This window comes from Aphelocoma coerulescens, chromosome 1A, assembly GCF_041296385.1.
Source record: "Aphelocoma coerulescens isolate FSJ_1873_10779 chromosome 1A, UR_Acoe_1.0, whole genome shotgun sequence".
NCBI classification, from domain to species: Eukaryota; Metazoa; Chordata; class Aves; order Passeriformes; family Corvidae; genus Aphelocoma; species Aphelocoma coerulescens.
Genome location: NC_091014.1, coordinates 80,017,525 through 80,029,942, shown reverse-complemented (window position 1 = coordinate 80,029,942; position 12,418 = coordinate 80,017,525). Strand labels below are relative to the sequence as shown.

At 48.3% G+C, this 12,418-nt stretch overlaps 2 long non-coding RNA genes across 2 annotated transcripts; both read left to right on the top strand.

Moving 5' to 3' along the window:
• The first annotated feature begins 479 nt into the window (after window positions 1-479).
• On the top strand, window positions 480-1,095 carry LOC138104799 (uncharacterized). The gene is made up of 3 exons (XR_011148296.1): window positions 480-597; window positions 721-762; window positions 863-1,095. It is a non-coding gene; the product is annotated as an uncharacterized lncRNA (long non-coding RNA).
• Window positions 1,096-3,597: 2,502 nt separating this feature from the next.
• LOC138104434 (uncharacterized) lies at window positions 3,598-11,210 on the top strand. Its single transcript, XR_011148068.1, has 2 exons — window positions 3,598-4,828; window positions 7,859-11,210. It is a non-coding gene; the product is annotated as an uncharacterized lncRNA (long non-coding RNA).
• The last annotated feature ends 1,208 nt before the right edge of the window (window positions 11,211-12,418 follow it).

Sequence of the window (12,418 nt, the reverse complement as noted above, 5' to 3'; positions counted from 1 at the left end):
TGTGGCCAGTCTGTGTGGTGTTCAGTGGAGATGTGGGAGTGGTGCAGTGGTGTCTTGCAGTTTTATAGTAGTTTGTCCTAAGGCCCACTGTTGTGGGATCCTAGGCAGTTTGCTTTGAGGAATGAGAACTTGGGAAAGGCTAAGCTTTCCCTGTCTGTCTGGGTAACTTTGACAAATAATTCTTTTGCAGATGGATAGGATGTAAACCTGATATGAACAGAGGAGGCCAGAGGAGCACAGCAACGAGGTGGGTCGGTGCCTGAAGTCCAAGCTATGGCCTGACTTTGGGCTCTACGTTTACCTCACTGTTGGGACTTTCATTTTGAAGATGTGAAGTGCTTGAAGCAGCAGGGTATTGGCACTGGGGGGACCATGAGCTGGATGAGTATTGATTCCGGCACAGAACTGGATGTTACTGGAGTTGTTGTATTAGTGATGAAACTATAAGTAGCCTTTGATTTTTTGTGTTTTACAGGTGGTCTGCAGCATTCAAATTGCTACTCCAACATGAGAGACACCCTTCCAGACAGAGGTCACAGTCGAGCACTTTCAGGTGGAACCTGCCTCGGCAATGCAGCACTTTTGGACACTACATCGGTATGTGCCTTTCCATTTTGTTTTGCCCCTTCTCCCTTGGGAAGGTTGGTCATCATTCAGCTTTTCAGGGGTGGTGTTTCATGGTGGTTATGTTGCAGGGCTGTTCTTTGTCCTTATTTTTAGGAAGTAAACCTGGATATCAGCAGTCAAGGTCAAGTGAGTGAGGTAAGCAGTGACCAGTGGACACAACCAGTTATTGCTTGGGTGCCAAATTCTGGGGCAGCTCAAAGCATGCATTGTCTAAGCATCCATTTGTGTGTTTTAGGTGGCCCACTCGTATTATGCCTACAGGGGCTGAACCCCCTCATGGACCAGCTGATGGAGCCAGTTTATCACCCTTGAGCTGCCCCTGTGAGCCTTCCAGAACTATTACAGGACTCTGCGATGAAGCCTGTACCTTTTCTGTTTGAAGGTGCCATCTGGGCAGCCTTTGGCAATGGTTGAGGAGTTGCAGCGACTCGGGGAGGGAGGGAGGAGCGAGGGTCCACTCAAGTTTCAGCAATGCCCCATCACCTTGTCTCCTTTTAACCCAGGTATACCCTGCGCCGGCAGCCTTGGAGTGCAGCCACGGTGTATGAGCCGAGGACCGGGGCGTTCTCAGGAGACGGTGAGTAGTGGGATTGTTGGGTTTTGGCTGATGTGCTGCTGAGTTCAGGCACTGATGTTTGGTTTTCTTTCTTGTAGTAGACTAAGAGAGAACAGCTCACTGAGGGCAGGAACTCCCCAGAGGACGAGGCGGCCTTCTTTTGCACCTGATGAGGATTTGCATCCCTGGATATCCGAGAGCTAAGTCGAGGGCTACACCTCAGGGAGGGGGATGAGAGTGGTGTGCTGGGTCAGGACTTGGTGGGAGGGATTTTTGAATTAGCTTTGGAGATGGGGATGTCCACGAGAGGGCCCCTTAGGCCATGTAAAGGGAAAGTCTCACTTTTGATCACAATGCTGAGGTGTACAGGGCAGAGCAGTCCCGGTGCGTGTTGTGTCACTTGTCTATTGTGTGTTCTGTGTCTTTTGGGCATCGTGTCACATGTCTTCTGCCTTACCCCTTTGAGGGGCTTATCAGAAATGCTGGGCATCATCCTTAGCGTCTCCTTTGCATTCCTTGGCCCGACGCTGGTACTCTTGAACCTTTGACTTGCAAGCTTGGACATGCATCGGAATCGCATCTCTCTTTAGCAATATCGAGTCAGACACCTTTTACAGTCTTGTTCTGAGCTGTATTGACAGCTGTGCACCACAATGATCCATTATAACAGATTAGGACTTGTGAGAATGCGAGGATAGGTGGAGGATTCCAACCGTACGGTTCTCGGGCATCCATCTTTGCGGTTCTTGGCATAAGTCCTTCTGTTAGGGTCTTTTTCTGCCGGAGTTCTTTGAGCCTCATCGGCCTCATCTAGGTCATCTCATTGGTAATTCTTCTTGCTGAGAGTTTCCTCTCCTTGTTGCATCCCCTTGTTTGTCATCTCCTGTGTCACAGGTGTCTGTGTGTTTGGGCCGGGGCTGCTTTGCCCTGCTACATGGTCTGGGTGTAGGTGTAATAGGATAAGTCCTAGGGACTTGACATTTGTAATGTAGGGATTAGTTGGACTCAAGATGGTATTTCTAGATTGACACAAGATGTCTGGAGCTGGTAAGTTCTCATGCAGTACTTTGACTTTTGTCGTAACTTTCTTTCAGCTGCAGAGGGATTGAACCTGTGACAGAGTGCCCCATACCAGGTGAGGTGGTTCCCACAGGAAGGTCAGTCACCGTTTGTCTTTGCAGGGCAAGTGTAAATGGTGACCGTGTTACAGCTTTGTTCTTCATCTTTATTTGTAGGAAGTAATGCTGAATAGCAGTGGTCAAGGTCGATGGAGCGAGGTGAGCGGTGACTGGTGGACAGAATGAGTTGTTACTGCTTGGGTATCAGTTTCTGGTGCAGCTCTAAGCATCCGTTTTTGTTTGTGCATTTTAGGTGGTCCACTGGGAAGGTGTCCTGGCCCTGGGGATGCTGGAGGCCAGGTGCGTGCAAGCTTAAGGTATGGGTGTGGTGTACTTCAGTTGGAGCGGGGAGGCTGTGGTTTCAGTCTCTCAGCATGTTTTTCTGCTTTGCTTCTCTGCAGGTGCTGCTGCTGCTGCCCTAGGCATGCCAAGGGACAGAGGCGAGCAGGTGAGTTGGCATTTAGGTGGGGCGACTGATAGGTGAGAGGTATGTGGCAGCATGCGAAGCGTGTCCCTTTTTGCTTTGCAGGCATCGTCCGGGCCACCTCCGGAGTCGGATGAAGATTTGAGGTGAGCCTGGGCCAGCGGTGCAGAGGGAGCCCGCGCATTATTCTTCTGGAGGGCGATAGTCACAGTTTGTTTTGTTGTCTTAGGTACCACAAGTAGGTGCAGAGCCTAAGTTTGGAAACGGCCGGTAAGCGATGAGCCTCGGCAGTTATGAGGGAGAGGGGCGTTGTGCAAGGGGTCACTTCTGGGACGTGTCATCACAGTCTGAATTTTGTCATTGTTCTCTGTCTTTTGCAGCCGCCGAAGTGGACTGTGGGCCATGTATTGACGTCCACGGTGCTGAAGCAATGTTTTCTGTCGAGGATGGATTTTGTCTGCTGGTCTTCAGAGAGCTAAGTGTGGGGACTGTTGGTTGGGAGAAGGCAAACACCTTTGGAATCACAGGAGGCAATTTGAAGTTAGCTGAGAGGAGAGGGCTGTATTGGGCCGGGCCCCTTGGAGGTTAAGGGAGTTTTTCTTCAGCATCACTCGAGCCTTTGCCGGGCCGGGCAGTTCCAACCCATCTCCATGTTCTCGTGAGCTTCGCATCACTGGATTTTGAGTCTTGATGTCATTGTCCGTCTTTTCACCCGAGGAGCCTGCCTTCGGGTCTGGCATGATTGCCATGGTCTAAATTTTGCCTACTCTTCAGTGTAGCCACACTCTTGAGCATAACACGTGGGCATCTTGCATCTTGGCCATTTGTCGGTCGGTCATGTTTTGTGATGTCACTTCAGCCTTTGGCAGCAGAATCCTTCTCTAGGGATCCCTTTGTATCACCTGGCAGTCGTTGCCTCCTTCTCTAGGCCTGCTGCACTTCTTGAGCATCCTCTTACCAGCTTTGGCACTAACTTCTCATAGGGAGTTTACATTTCACTGTCACATACTACTGCCGTAGAGCCTTCTTTCCTTCGGCATCGTGGGCCTCTGGCTCATCTTGCACTAGGAATCTTGGGCCCATCAGGTGAAACTGCTGGGCAGTTTCAATTTGTGTCTGTGATGTGGTTTGTGTCCGTTGTCTTCAGTGTCACAGGGCTTTGTGATGTCTCAGTTCTTTACAGGCATCGTTCTGGGCCATATCGGCAGCGGGAGTACTTGCATACTTTTCTGGATTGGGCTTATTCTGGCATCTTTATGGTTTTGCTTTTTGAGACCAGAAGTACACAAGATGTTCCTATCCGTCTTCCTTCTCAGTTTTGGTAGTATCTTTTTTCATGTGCCATTCCCTTGGACTTCTATATGCAGTGTACTAGACCCTCCTCACTGCAGTAGTTCCATAGCTTCTGTCGTCTCAAAGCATCCTGGTCTCAAGAATTTATCTTCTGAAGCGTTCTCTCAAGTCTTCGTGTCATCTTTGCTTATATTTGATGCACTGTGTGTCCATGTGCCACTTATGCTTGGAGCTGCCCTGCCCTGGCACATTCAGTCGTGGCTCATTTGAACAGTTTTAAAACTCTCCTCTCTTGTCTGTGGGCTTTTGGGTAGAAAGCTTATGGGCCTGGTGTGGGGATAACTCCTAGCTGTCAGCTACTTGTAGACTGCCTCATGCTGTCTTGCAGGTCCCCGAGGCAGATTTTGATCCCTATGGTCACTGATGTTACCAATTTTCCCAGGGTCTACTGTTCCACATCAAGGAGAAGCAGACGGAAGATGCTTTAACATCTTCTTTGGGAGGGGTGTTTCTAGTAAGGGCTGCAGTCAGAGTGTAAGCTGAAGAAGGGGTGTCTGAGAGTGTGTCTGTCTGTGTGTGTGTTGACTGGCTCTAACCTTATGTGTGTGGTGTTTTTTGCCTTTCAGGTTCTTCAGTTCATTTTAAAATTTTGCATACAAAAAGCCCAGCTGGTCCTGCCCATGCTGTGGGGTTAGTCAGAGGGACACAGGGTTCCTCTTCTCCTCTCTGCTGGGATGAACTGCCTAGGGAATACCATTTCTGACAGCCCAGTCCTACTTGTGTCTTTTGGAAAAGGGCAGAGGTGAAGAGGTAACTGCCAGAGTTCCTTGGGGATGATGGAGTTGTGGTGTTTGGCTGTGCCCAGAGGGGCAGGTTGGGCATTATTTGTGTGTCTGAGGACTGGTTTGGGTGTTGGGGAGCCCAGGGAGCTGAGCTCTCAGTGCATTCCCAGCTCTCCCAGGGGTGAGAGCTGGTGCAGGGCTGGGTGACAGCCTCTGGTTGGGCTCGGGGCAGGCACTGGCCCCGGCACAGACACGGGGTGGTTTGGGGACGCTTGGGGAGCAATGGGAGGAAAATGAGGGATGGTGCTGGGCAGAGCGATCAGCCTGTGCTCGTGTCAGTGCAGCTGTGCAGGGCACTGGGATCTGGGTAAAACTCCAGCTCTCCTGGTGTTCAGGGATGCAAGGTCTGAGGGACTGGATTTACCTGGGGCTTTCCAGGAACAAGGGGAAATGTGGTGCCAGAGCTGTGCCCCATCAGGTTGTGTTTCCCTTTGGGGACAGGGAGTCTCTGGGCTGAGGTGAGATTGCTGTGTGAGTGGCAGGGAACAGGGAGCTCAGAATTGCAGGCACTGATGGAATAATTGTCTTAGGTCTATTTGGTTTGTGTTTGTGAAAACTGGGATTTGGGCTGGAGAGGTGCTCTTGGGAACAATGGATAGAGTACATTTGCTCTATGGATGTGTAAGGAAGGACAGGGAAGGGGAGTATTTATAAATTGTTATCAGTATTTCATGCAAATTTGGGGTGGAGCGTTGATGTAGGTGGGTGGGTTTGGCTTGGGCCTGTCAGGACTAACCACAAAGAATCCAACCAAGCCCCTGACCCCTCAAGGCATCTGTGAAACACTTCCACAGAAACCCAAGTCAGAAATCCAGTGATAATGGAGGTAAAATTATAGGTAATTGCCTATGATCGGTGGGGAATTTCCTTTGGAATTATCAACCAAGGCAGAGCATATCTTTCAGCTCTTTTCCTGGTGTGCAGTTTCCTCTCTGGTTTAACTGAGTTTGTGTGCTCCTGTTAACAAGCAGTGTGTTTTCACCCTGAAATTTGGGGTGATAGTCTTTCTCTAGTGTTTTTCCCACAACTGACTCATCCTTTCCATGAATAGTCCATGTTGTTCTACACAGCTGCTTTGGCCCTGGGTCAGAGAGAGAGAAGGGAAATGACTTTTTAGGGTGTTGAAATTTCTCCAGGCAGGAGTGGGACGGTCTTGCCCCTCCCCAAAGCCCTGCAGGCGCATGGGAGTAGCTCAGTGCCGGCGCAGCTCTCTGAGCAGTAACAACGCTTGGGAGGTTCGAGTGTTGATAACAACTCTCTTGTCTCTTGGTAGCAGTCCTAGGTGGAGGAGAGGAAAAAAGGAACTTGTGTTATTCATGGAAAACCTTCTGCTGTTTCTTGTGCAGACTTTTAGATCTTTGTATGATTTACTATCCAGTGTCTGTAGGTAGAGAATGACTTATTTGAGGTAAAAATTGAGATAATCAGTAATGGATAGGTATGGAAAATGTTTGAAGTAAACTTGAGGTGACCTGTAGTGGAGAGCATGAAGATTTTGAAGTAAACTATAGCAATCAGTTGTGCACAGGTAGGGAAACTTCTGGGGGTAAAATACAAGGTCATCTCTAGGTGAGGGAATGAACACTTTTTGAGGTAAACTGAGTGAATCAGTTGTGGGAGTATTAGTAAATTCTGGGGGTGAAACTTGATGTAACCTCCATGGTAGAAAATAAATAAGTGTTTTGAGGTAAAAAGGAAGTCATCAGTGTTGGAGAGGCAGGGAGATTTTGAGAGTAAATTTGAGTCTGTAGTGCAGAGAATGAACATACTGAAGTTAAAGGGAGGTAGTAACTTGTAGACAGGGAAAAAATTTGGGGGTAAAGTCTGAGGTTAATGTCTAGGGGAGACAACATTTTTGAGCTAAACTGAGGCAGTCACTAGGTGACAGGTTGGAAAAGTTTTGGGCGTAGAAATTAAAATGACCTGTTGGGCAGAGAATAGACATACGGAGGTGAAAATCAGGTAATAAGTAGTGGACAAGTAGCAATAATTTTGGAGGTGAAATCTGGGGGGATGTGTGGCAGGGAGAGCGTACATCGTGAGGTAAAGTGAGACAGTACTGGAAAGATAGTGAAATATTTCATAGTAAAACTTGATGAAATCTCCAGGGCAGAAAGAGAATATTTATAGGTCAAAAAGAGTAAATAGTTAGCGGGCAGGTAGGGAAAATACTGGGGGTAAAATCGGAGGTTATCTCTAGGGGAGAGAATGAACATACTGAGGTAAAAATCAGGCAATGAAGAGTGAATGTTAGGGAAAGTTTGGGGGGTAAAACTGGAGATAATCTCCAGAGGTAGTGAATGAATACTTTCTTGTAAAAAAGAAGAAATCAGAAGTGGACAGACAGGGACAGCTCGGAAGGAAAATCTGAAGCAATCCCCAGGGAAGAGAATGAACATCATGAGGTAAACTGAGGCAGTCATTTGCAGAGACACAGTGAAAATTTTGGGGATAGACACTGAGACATTCTTGAGGATATAGAAAATTACTTTTTGGGGTAAAAATGAGGTGATGGGTAGGGCAAAGCTTGTGGGAAAAACTTGAAATAATCTGTAGGGCAGAGCATGAGCATTTTGATGGAAAAATGAGATATTTATTCTCTACTTCCCTTTGGGCTAACTTAATCTCCACCCTTCCATGAGCAATTCCTTGGCTTCTCCTGGAGAAAACCCCATGGCAGAGGCAGTCTGCAAAGGAGCCCAGAGCTGTGCTTGGAGCAGAGAGTGCTGAGAGCTGCGGGTGCCTCTGCTGCCCCAGGCTGGCAATATCCCCATGGAACAGACTGGGCAAATGGGATTAGAGGGAGCACAGTCCCTTCAGGGAAGGGGTTTTCTCCTGTGCACATCAGGCACGGGGCAGGAAGGGAACTTTGGAAATCAGCTGATTTCCCCCAGAAAGCATAATTCACATCAAGAGCAAAGGTTGGTTTGGGTGTGAGCACTTGAAATAACTTGGAAAGAGAAGCAATCACCTTTTGCTGCTTCTTTCTTTCTTTCAGATGCTGGGATTGCCTCTGTGGACATGTGCTGAGCTCTCCCCGCAGGGAACTGTCAGCCCTGAATGCCTGTGCAATAACTGCAGCTGCCCAGGCAGGCACAGTTTTTTCAAAATTATTTTTCTCGGACCGAGCACATCTCCTCAAGTTCCTTCTCACTTCCTGCATCCTGGAAATGCAAAAAGGGAAAAGATAAATGTGCAGCTCAACTGAAACAAAAAGCATCATTTCCCTTCTTTCTTGTTTTGTTCTTAGAGCCTGTTGGAGTGCTGGCCTGGATTTGGGAGGAGCCAAGTAGCCTGGAGCAGTGAGGTTTTTCCTGTCAGACTTGGCTGTCCTGTGCAGGGTTCACTGATGCTGTGAATTGCAATCCAGGGCATCTTCAGGCTCCTGGTGCTTGGGACGTGGCGTTTGGTGTGCAGAAAACATCCCAGGCTGTTCAGCTTGGGTGTGGCTGTGCATTTGCACAGTTCCTCAGAGTGGGAAAAGGCCAAGAGAGCGATGGGAAGGTCTTTCTTCCAGGCCTGGGCATTCTCAAGACACCTCAAGGATGTTTTTTAAATGTTTCTTGTCTTTTGTTTCCCAGCCCAGGGCTGAGCTGGAGAACGGGTGGAGACAGTGGCAAGGGGGAGTCCCATGTTTACATCTGCCTTTGGATTCCAGTTTCTCCCAGTGGGTCTGTGCTGCCCGAAGTACAAAGGAAGGAGGTGTTGGAGTACCTGTTTGTTCACCTGTTGAGCTTGGAAGAGATGCCGAGTGTGAAATTCCAGGAGTGCCGGCTCCTTGCGAGCTGTTGGTTGCTCAGGAGATGGGGTTGGGGAAAGGGGGGGAGAGTCCGAGCACAGCACAGTGGTAGGAGCTGGGTTTGCATCTCAATCTAAGGCATCTCAAAGCCTGATAAGCTGGAAAGAAGACTTTGCTGTGTTAATGCACAATTGCATTTTTGTGCAATTTTTTGAAATTAGGGCTGGGATCAACCTGGGGAGGAGGTTGTCTGGCACAATTCCCTATGCCCTGCTTTGCCATGAGGAATGGATGCCTGACCTCTTTGCAGAGAGCTGCTGCTGATGTAGATTTCTCTGTTTCTATAGTGAATTTATCCCAGTACTTGGCTGCTATAAAGAAGTCTCCTCTTGCTGCAATTTCCCCCTATTACATTTAAGATCAGCTCCAGCTGAGTTAGAATTTAATCCCGACCTTTCCCCCCTTTTTTTTTTCCAAGAGGCCTCAGCTATCTTGCTATTTCTTTCCTCTCTCACCGTCCAGGTCCTGTTTTTCAGACCTTTCCTTATAAAACCCTTGATAACCCATTCCCCACTTAAGGCTTTGTTGTAGCCTTGTTTTGCTACCTTCTGGGTGCTGTGGATGAAGGTCTGGCTTTGAGGAGCACGCCCTGCTCCCTTTGCTCAAGGGATTGCAGTTATTCCAATCTCCTGCTGCTGAGGGCTTCCTTAGGCTCTTGCTGAAATGAAAAATGTCCAGGAAGCTTTTCCTTTTTTGAGATTAGACTGGTTGAGATATGACCATGATGGTTAAAAACCCACAGTGCAAAGGAAGGTTTCCCCCTTCTTCCCCCCTACCCCCCACCTGCTCCATGCTCGGTCCTCTCCCTGCACAGTTCATTCCTTTGTAATCACAACTGCTAAGGAAACCTTTCTAATCTTGTCAATTGGCAATGCAACTGCTTTTAAATTCTGTTTTAAAATAGGTTTTGAAGTCAGGCTCTGCCCTTGCTATTGATTTGAATTCTTGACTGAGTAAGTTATTGGTGCTTAAGAAGCCCTTTGTTGCTTTAAAGCCTTTCTCCAAGGGTCAGAGAATAACACTGACAGGGAGTGAAGGAGCGCTGCCCAGTAGTTGCTTAGAAACGGAATGTGTTAAACCAGGTTTCTTTAAAAGCAGTTTTGAGTAAGTGAAATTCAGGTACTTGAATTACTTTGGGAAATGGTCCATTTAGGATAGATCTACACTGACAGAAGCTGTTTATCTGAGGTCAGTACATGCTTTGATCAGTGCAGGGCCTTCCCCTCAAGAAACGCATGAGCCAAGCCCAGCAAGGTAGAGGAAAAGACAGACACAAGTTCAGCTTAGAGAGCTGCACGGGTGAAATCCCATGAATATGCCTGGAGCATGGCCCTCCCCAGCAGCTTTTCTTACAGTTAAATTCTTAAAAAAGCTAGAAGCTGATGCTCAGTACTTTGGGATCTGGCTCAAAACTGCGGAGAGGATAAACTCCCTTACTGGAACTCAGGCAGTGGAGTGCCCACAAGCCAGCAGCCCGGTTGCTTCTTGTTCAGCTTCATTTCAACGTCGTTTTTTTGTTGTTTTGGTTGGTTGGCTGGTTTTAAAGTATTCTTAGAGATGCTACAAGTGGAAGAAGAGAACAGAAATAGAGTGGAGCACCACTGGCATATTACCTGATATTTTACTGTTCCTCTTTTTCTTTTAAAAATATATGTAGATAACATGAACTTTTAAACTCTGTGATTTGGGAGAAACACTCTTTTTTCTCCCTCTCTTTGGAAGAGATATGCAAGTCCTGAGCCGTTGGGCCAATGCTTGCTGCATTTTGTTTACGTTTTTACAATCAAACAAGGGGCTGATAAGATTGACAAGGAAGATACAACTCAGGAGCTCACTAGGCAGCAGCCTCCAGACTCTTTGGGTGATGCAGTAGGGTATGAAGACTGTTCTCCAGTGCGAGATTAATCCATAATAACATGCTCACTGACATAAAAGTCACTTCTTATAAGCCACTTCTTATTCCCTGAAGTGCAGGAGCTGAGGTGTTTGACAAAGCCTTGGCAGAATGATGAAGTAGATCCCTGTCAGATTTCTCCTTCTTGTGCTAGTGAGAGCAATCCATCTTCTTTAAGGGTTTTGTTCCTTTGGGATTGTGTGTAGTTTAGAGGGAGAACAGTACCCAGAAGCATTAATTATTTAATCTGCACTGCTTTTTTCCTCGACATGTGAGGCCTGAGTATTGTGCTGGGAAGCGGGGCCAATAAAATTTCTGGGAGTCAGACTTGGAGCTCGAAAGTTTTAGAATTAACGCTGGAGACTCAGCTCCCTCTATGGTCAGAAGAGGGGGAGACACCTTCCTTCAGGATGTCTCTCCAGGGAATGCTTTTGCAAAGTTTTCTCTCGTAACGGCTCAAGTCCTGCCTCTTCCTGAAATTGCGGTGTAGATCCCACTGGAGGCAGTAAATCTCTCAAATGTATGAGCTTGGGCCTACACACCTGCTAAGGTGTGACTAGAGGTGTGAGAACTTTTGCAAATGAATTTGGAATCATGAGAATCACAGAACCACTGAGGTTGGAAAAGCCCTCTAAGGTCATCGAGTCCAACGTGTGCCCAATCCCTACCTTGTCACCCAGCCCAGAGCACTGAGTGCCATGTCCAGGTGTTCCTCGGACACCTCCAGGAACGGGGGGACTCCAAACCTCCCTGGGCAGCCCCTGCCAAGGCCTGACCACCCTTTCCAGGAAGAAAGTCCTCTTGATGCCCAACCCTGGTGCGGCTTGAGGCCCTTTCCTCTTGTCCTGTTACTGGTTGCCTGGGAGAAGCAGCCAGTCCTCACCTGGCTACACCCTCCTGTCAGGGAGTTGTAGAGAGCAAGGTCTTCTCTGGGCCTGCTCTTCTTAGGACTGGTATGGAATCACTATTTTGCATTAAAGGACAATAAGCAGATGTTTTGAAAAAATACTTTGAAATGTTTTTGCATTGTCCTGGAAATCTGCCAAGAATTGGAGTTGCTTACCAGGTTAGGTGTTCTTGCCTGCAACTTCCCAGGGGCTGCTGGAGGTGGGATGAGGCTATTGCAGAGGAATTACAAGTACGTGGTTTCTCACTCAGGAGACTCTGGGTTTACTATAGCTATGGAACTGGTTTTCCAGACTAGAGGAACCCCTTGAAGGACTGCAGCGGGAGGCAGAGAGGGGATTTGGGGTTTGCATCCCCACCTCCTGAGCACACAGGGGGTTAGATGCCCCTTGGCAGAGCTGTAAGGTGTAATGTGGGCAGCAGCTCCTCCTCTCTTTGGGGGCCTAAATTGAAACGCTCAGGAGCCAAATCACCTCTGAGCTGCTCTCTTGTGAGCAGGAGAGGAAGGGACACCTCCAAAGGCCACATAGCTCACTCATAGTCTGAAAAATCCTACTGCTGAATCTGGAACCCCCCCAGGGATGCCTGGGACCCCCCGGGCCCCTCTGTGATCCTCGACAATGCACCCCTCCATCATCAGACCATGCAGTGCCCCCCAGTGTTTTGCCAGTGGGAGCACTGGAAGAGATACTGGGAACGCTGGGAGGGAACTGGGAGGAAACTTCCCACCACTCTCCAACGTGCAGCAGCCCCAAGTGCGACCAGTGAGGAGGAGGAAGTGCTCCCAGTGCCTCGCCCCCCCCCCCCCCCAAAAAAAGGGGGGCGGGGGGGGTTACGAGAAGAAAAAGGATTTTAATTGAGGGGAAAACACTCCATTTCTTTAATTGTGCTTGAACTTAGGAGGATCCCACTTCATCTACTGTTTGGAGGGTCTCAATTGACACAACGTTTTCATGATT